Below are 8,217 nucleotides of genomic sequence, written 5' to 3'. Positions count from 1 at the left end.
TATGTCAGTGCTGATTGTAATTTGAATTGGAGAATGGTCTGAAGATATGGATGCCATTTTTGGGAATTCCCTTCTAAATTTTAAAGTCAACAAGATCAGGGACTTTATTTCTGTCGGTTGGCAATAGGTTGGTTCCCCTGTGGGTATGAAATCAAGCTGCTCATATTATTCGCTATTGATTGAGTGATTTGGTGGTCTATATATTGCAGAAATGGAAGGACATCCTGAAGAAGACCTAGAACCACGAAGGGCTGTACAGCCATAATGAATGAATAAATGAATGCATCTCCTACTTCATTCTTTATGCAATCATTCAAAAAATTGTAAAAAACTAAACATAGTTAATATATAACCATAACACAGTCATAACCTTCTCATTTTTAGAAAAAATAAAATATAATAGACAAAAACCTGGTTCTTCTCTGTCATTGTAAAAGTTATAATAACTTCTAACGCTGCACTAACGATGGTTGTGTTTCAAATTTTAAAGATGCAAATCCGGTTCTGTTCTGCCCTAAAACACCGTCACAACAGCTACCTCACAGGTAATAATAGTAGTAGTGCGTGTGAAAATAATTAATCTCACCTGTAATTTTACGATGATAGAAAGAAACAGCAAAAAAGCAAAATAATTAGGCTCTAATTAAAGATCCTTCATATGACTGCATCGCTTATAGTAATTGTGGAATTATTAATTCATAACTGCTAAAAGAACAGGTTTTATTAACTTTGACAGCGTTGTTAGTGGCGGAAGTTAATAATTTGTTTAATAATTTGATTTAAATTTTGATGTTGTTTATTTTTATGTTATGCTCGAGGAATTCTTTTAAACAGTTGTTGAAGAAACAATTTTAATAATATAGAATAAAGATGATTTAATGTTTGTTAGCTCCGCCATACATGGTCCTCACTACTTTTCTTCCAAACATTCGTAGAAACTCTTCATCTCGCGTGTATTATTGTTTTATAAAGTTTGCACTTTGTTGCTCTTGGCATACCTTTCTCTCTTTCTTGAGGGCCTAGACCAAAATAAAAGCGGTTAGTCACGCATACTCTTTTCTTATTTCTTTGTATGGTTGTCTTTGCAGTCCACCAATTGACCGACCCTAAGTAGCAGAATTTTTCCACCGGTTCTATAGTTTCATGTTGTACCTCTGTTATTTTGTGTTAAATTGTGTTCTTGGACTTCTTCGGGTTCTTTTAATTATCACGACGTTATCAGCATATGCCACTATTTGTACACTACGGGTATATATCGTACCATTTGAGTGAGTCCCTCATAACTGATTCTAACGCTAGGTTGAAAAGCGTGCATGCTAGCGCGTCTCTCTTTAAATTGTTCTGGAACATCCCCTTGTATCCGCACTTTACATTCGACTTTTCTCATTGTCATTTTAGTTAATTCTACTAATCTTTTTGCTACACCAAATTTGATCATAGCCGAATACAATTGAGGTCTGTCTGTTTTAAAGTCTACGAAGATGTAATAGCAGTCGTACTCCATCATTTTTTCTAATATATATCTGACGGAGGATATCTGATCAATAATAGATCTGTTCTTCAAAATGTCTCTTTAGTAGGATCCTATTAAATTGTCAGTATAGTGTACCAGTTGTTCGGTAAGTATCAGGGACAGAATTTTGTCGTATGAAGAAGAGAAGTCGCTCTAAAGTTGGAACATTCAAGCACGTTTTATATTTTGTGTATAGGTCATATAATTCTAACATTCAAATCTTTTGGTAAGTTGCGTTCTCATACCTGTATTAATAGTTTGTAAAAGAGAGTTACAAATGTTTGACCGCCATATTTAAATATTTCTATGGGTAAGTTGTCTGCTCTATAGAGCGTTTCACGTTAAGAAAATAACATTAGGCTTATGGAGATCAGTGTTGCCAAAACTCTCAGGCATGCGGTTTACTAGATTGTCGATATATTTTTCGAATTTCCATTTTCAATTAACATTTAACTGTAAAGTCAGAATAACAACTGAAGAACCACAAAGCCTTATTATCATTATGTAGTCTCAGAGAACGACATAAAATCGCTGACATACGCACACCGTATTATTTTAAGTTGCAATTAGTAATTAGATATACGCATTTCAAGCGGTCCGTTTATTTGCTTTTAAATCTTTAATAGCCGGCAAAGTGCATGATTTAACTAAGCAATATTTTCTACTGATTTCTATGATTCATGGTATATGATATTCTTACCGAAAAACAAATAAACTGTCGTTACTATAATTAAAATAAGATAAAATAAAATTTTGCCTTGATGATCGCCAACATCCGGACCGGATAAGGCACTGAAAAAGAAGAAAATAAAATTATCTTTTGTAAATACTATTTATTTAATTAAAATCATTTTCCCTACTTTTCATCTCTTGTTTAGAATGGACACTTTTGGTCAATTACATTAAAAAACAATTATTTAATTCATGTCTGTGAAAACGAAAATACAAATTATACAACCCTGAATCGTGCTTGTGTTCATCGTGGCATCGCTGCGCTTCTATCGTCCATAAGAAATACATGGCCCTATCCCCGCAATGTTATTTTCTTAACGTGGAACGCTGTATAGGTGACTTGTTCCTGATGTTCCTTGATCTAGATCTTTATCACCACTACTGCTCTACTTTCTCCATTATATCGCATACTAAATTTTTTTTGATATACTGTGAATATAAGTCTTCCACGAAAATGCCCTATCGATTCATTCAGAGAAAATTCAAATCCTGGAGAATAAGTAGTTGATCCTCAAGATTCAGTTGCGACGTTTCTGGATCTCTTGAAAAGTGAAGAGCACGTAAGATTATCAAAAATCGATTTTCACTTATGTTAGATAAGACTCCTTTAATGTTGAAGAATGGATCATTCTTCCAGTAATCACTTATTCCTGACACATATGTAAATAACTTTCAATACAGGTCAATAGTTCTTCCATTGCAACTACTTTCCAAGCAGTAATTCTAGATTTTTCTTTTGTTTATATAGACAAAAATATGTTTTCAACATTGATATTGGTTGCATCAATTACTAACAGTAAAACTTCGTCAGTCACTAGCCTTCTAAATAAATAAACGCAGTATTTTCAATGGATACAATTTTCAATACCTCACTTCCTAAAAACTTAAAATTTTTCAACAAAAACAACAAAGTTACTAAGATACTTATAAGCGACAACGGCACCGAAACGGTTAACAGCGGAAAAAATCTATTTACCATGAATTTGTACGCCATAGAAAAAATGTTTCAAACAAAAAATGTATCTAAGATAATTTTGAACAAAAATGGTTAAAACGCATTTTGATTTTTGTCGATAGGACACTCTGATCAAAACATATCGAATGTTTACCGTTGAATTGATACAAATTTTACTTAACATTGATTTCGCGCGAGCAACTGACATTGAACATCGCCGGTCGCTTCAAGCGTTGTTTCTGCTACAAAATTATCTCTGCTATATTTTTTAATTAAAATATTTTTTCACTAAAAAATATATATAAGTGGTAAACATTTTTGCTGAACAAAATTCAGCTTGTTCATATGATTTTTAGGGGTCAAATCTCCGACGACTGGACTACGATTGTACATCATTAGGAAAAATATATAACAGTAACTTGTCAGTATTTGAAATAATCATTCTTTAATATTCCTATTAAAATAAATTCTAAACCAAAACGTCAAGTTATTTTACCATGTTGTTATTATATAAATGCAACATTTATTGCAGTTTCAATATCATCAAAAGATTCCAGTTACTCACAATTATAGTTTACAAAAATTTTCTTGAAAAGCTGAATACTATGCCTATGGGCACTCCAAATCATATTGCTTAAAAGCATATAATTGCGTAAAATGTGGTGGTCCCTATGATATAAAAACATGTACTAAACCTACAGATACTCCTACAACTTGTAAATAATACCCAGACTACAATTCAACGTACAACTCAGAAAATACAGTGCAGCAGCCAATCACATATAAAGGTAGTTATTCCCAAGCCGTTTCAGGAAATCCCCAAAGGTAAAATGAAAATAGTAATAATAAATATAACTACGCTAATGTCAGACTTCCTAAATGAATTTAAAATACTCCGACGAATATCTGGGAAAAATCTGTTGGATAGGTAGAGAAGCGAAAACATAAGAAGAACATGCAATATAGAAGACATAAATGGATGTGTAAGTAATGTAAGTGGAACGAACACATTAGTAGAATGGCAGAGGATAGGATAGTACGAATAGCACGAGATAAGTCATCAAATGGACAAAGAAATATTGGCAGACCAAGAAAAAAATAATTTAAGGAGGTTAATATTGAAGAAGAAACAGGCTTTAAAGCCTACATACAACAAGGAAGAAGAAGAAGAAACATTTTCTTTTTTCTTATTAGACTCCACAAAAAAAGTAAATCGTCGTTGAAGATCTGGGATGACTTAAATCTGATATACATTGACCAGAAAAGCAATATACTTTTCCGTTCAAAAACATTTACTTTCAAAAAGTTCATAATTATTGTTCTGAATATTTCTCTTATACAGAAAATAATTATCTAATGGCTAATCAGCAAAACAAAATTGAAAAAGAGGCATTATCGGAATGTCCACTTGTGGTTACCCAAAACTCTGCAGAATATAACCGCAAATAACACCAACAATTATTAACTTTTGCTAAACTTTTTCACATTTCATTCATCAAGTCACACTAAGCTTTCTAAAAACCCTCCTAATTATGTAAATTCAAGTGAACTGCGTTTCAGGTATTTTAGTTTGTCTTTAGGATTATCTTTATTACCTGAAACAACTGTTTAAGCCGTGTCAATCAAGTCAAACGAAAACAGTCGTTATCATTGTCTAAAAGAAAGAGGAAGTGACCTGGTGTGTTGCTTTTGTCAGACTCATGAAACGTTTTCTACGTGTTTTGTTTAGTTTTTTTAAATTTAACTGCAAGAGATTTTAGCTAAATAGCTTAAAATTCATTTATCGAGAAAAACCAAATACTCTAAAAAAATTTTGTAATGGCCACATTAGAAACGTTTAAGACTTCCTTCCTTATCAACACTAAATCATTTTGAAGTAAAAATAAGGTAGATTAGAATATATTTTTAAATAGAGAGTTATTGAAACCTTAGGAAAGCCGTTTTTATCACCGGATATTTTAATAAAGTACGACATTACTGCTAACATGTCCATAAGAGAATTATTGCTAACATTTCAAAGGTATCTGCCCAGTAGACGTTCTCTCTTACTATATATTCTAATGTATACTTATTCTAATGTAGCTTTCGATACATCGGGAGGTACATGCTTTCGTTGTAAATATCCCATCTCCTTATTCAGTATAGCCGAAATTTTAGAGGCCAGGTTTGCTTTATTCCATTGCTTTATTTTTTAGGAGACATTCTCTAACAAAAACGTTGTTGAGTATAGATCGATAAAAACGTTCCTCGTTCCTCGTAATTCTTCGTAACCTAACCTAACCTAATCTAACAAAAAAAAAGTATTTCAAAACAATAATGACTAAAAAAGACAAATCATTTTCAGATTTAAATAAAACACTTTGTTTATTTGGGGTTAAATATTTAAGGGGGGCCGTTCGTCCATTTTTCTTTTGTCTGTCATTCAGCCTATATTCAAAAATATTTAATATTCATATGCCTTTAAAAAAAGATTTCTCCGCCCCTGCTAATGGCTTAATTGCATAGGCCATGGGCTATTTAACTTTTCCACCTCATCTGTTCAATATCCTGGAAGGAGACTGATAGATAATAAAACAGACTACCATAAATAACAGTCTCCAACTAGAAAGTGACAGAAACCTCAAAATAGTTATAAAAGCTGATTTTACTATTTCGTACTTCGGTAAATTTCATTTTATCCCTCGCACCCTCTTCGTGATTCTACCTGCTTCGAAATCTGCGCGATGTTGCCAGATGAGTACTGATTACGGCTGAAATTCAGAACAGAATTAATTCAAGTATTTCATTTTAGTTATAGCCTCTATATTAATTTTTATTATATCCTCAATTCTATTTTCCTCTTTTATTTAGTCCATGTCTTCTAATTTGTCTTCTGATTTGCTTCAGCTTTCCTTTTTTCCTTTGCTCGAAATCGATATTACTATTCTTTGTCCCGCCATTTATTTGTTCTACATATCTTTGATGTGCTAATATATTTTATATATTATAAAGATATTCGTGTCAGCCCAACAAGAGGAAAATATGTGGGAGCAGTACTTCAATAGCTATGTTACTGACTTACAAGTTTTACTGTTTAAGCACAAAAAAGAAGTGAATGGAGAAATATTGTTCAATTGGTCGTTCAGAGCAGTTAAGAACTCTGTATATACTTAAGTTTTAGTTTTGATTAAAATAATTGTAATTACTTACTCTTATAATTGTATTTTATAAAAATGCCCTCGGTATTAACTGCTTGTTTTGCGTATCAATCAAATTAATAAATAAAAATCGAAATCAACCATTCCTTAGGCATATTACCCGATTGATAGATTTCGTTAAAGGATATCTATAAGAATTTCTGAGTTTATTTTGTATGATTTTAAGGATGTGTATAAATAGGCTGGTCCAGGAGTTTCTTTATATTTTGTGTAGTCTTCAGTGCATGTAATATTTTTTTCTTTGCAGTTCCTGTCCTTTTTCTTCAAATGATGTATGGTGTTAGTTTTCCAGTTTCGTATTCAAACAACCTTCCTCGAACGGTTTTCTTGTTTAAGCACAAAGTCTAACTCTAAACAATACTGTAAACCGTTTTGATTGTTGTTACTCCACAATGATAAATTTTTGCCATTTTTTAAGATTCTCGTGAGATCAATAACATTTATCACCTCCGTTGACCGGTCACTATGGAATTTCCATTATTGGAGCCTAATCTTCACAACCTATAACATGAAAATTCGATTTTGGGTTTTGGCAACAAATATAAGGCATTTGAAATATGCGTAAAAAACGCTGAATTTAAACTTTCACATTCAAACTCCTTTTTTTTTATTGTCCATGTCAGTTTGTCGAGGCTACACAAGTTCAGCTACAAACTCCACCCAATACCGTCTTCAAGAACGCATTTGCCGTGACTTGCAATCGTTTGTAATGTGAAAGTTTACCTGCGTTTTTAGGCATATTTCAAATGCCTCATATTTGTTGACAAAACTCAAAACCCAAATTTCATGTTAAAGGTTTTAAAGATTACGCTCTAGCAATAGAAATTTCACTACGACCTGTCAATGGAAGTGATAAATTTTATTGATCCTATCAGAATCGTAAAACATGACAAAAATCGCGCCAACTTTTATTTATTGAACAGATTTATAGAAACTGACTTCATTTGCGGCAAAATACAAAAACTGCATACAAAAGCTGCATTCTTCACCTTCAAAACCCATTTTGATTTTTGTTGCAAGGACCCTCTGATCAAAAGATATCGAATTGTTACCGTCGAGTTGATGCAAATTTTATTTAAAATTGAAAAACTGACATTCAAAATCGCCGGTCAATTCAAGCGTTGTTTTTTAGAGAACGATTAATTCTAGATTAATTCTAGAAGTGATAAACTTTTTTGCATCTTTTCAAAAAAGTTCCCTTATTTTGAAACCTCTTTTGAGGTCCCAAAATTGACATTGTCACCAAAATTCAGCTTGTTCGTATGATTTTTAGTGGTCAAATCCCTGACGACTGGACTATTAATAAGATTACCTATCTATTAATATAAATAAGTATAATTGTTCAAGTAGATTTTTCCTATTTGTTTTAATATATTTCCTTGTAAAACGGTTTAACTCACATATACTAGCCCTGAAAAATTTATCATCTGTCCATACTGTGGACAACAACACAGGTCTACTGCATGGCCTACGATCAATGTTCCCAAATGTCCGAACTGTAATGGAAACTACCCGGTATTGTCACAAAAATGTTCACACAGAAAAGTCCCACAAAAAAACACCAAACAAACACACCCGTACACACTCCCAAGCAAATTCCCTCTTACGACCTATCCTCGGACATGAAATCCTTAATCCACTTTACATCCATGACCCTATTTAATGTCTTCCCTGAAAAGAGGAGTCATACACTCAGCTATTTTAACCAAATGTCCAATTCACTGTATGGGTATACCATATCTACTTCCTGCTATAACAACTCCATAAACAAAACCTTCACTTAACTCCGCACATAAACACAACATATATAAGACACTAAC

Source organism: Diabrotica undecimpunctata, chromosome 4 (genome assembly GCF_040954645.1).
Source record: "Diabrotica undecimpunctata isolate CICGRU chromosome 4, icDiaUnde3, whole genome shotgun sequence".
NCBI classification, from domain to species: Eukaryota; Metazoa; Arthropoda; class Insecta; order Coleoptera; family Chrysomelidae; genus Diabrotica; species Diabrotica undecimpunctata.
This window is presented reverse-complemented; position numbering follows the sequence as displayed.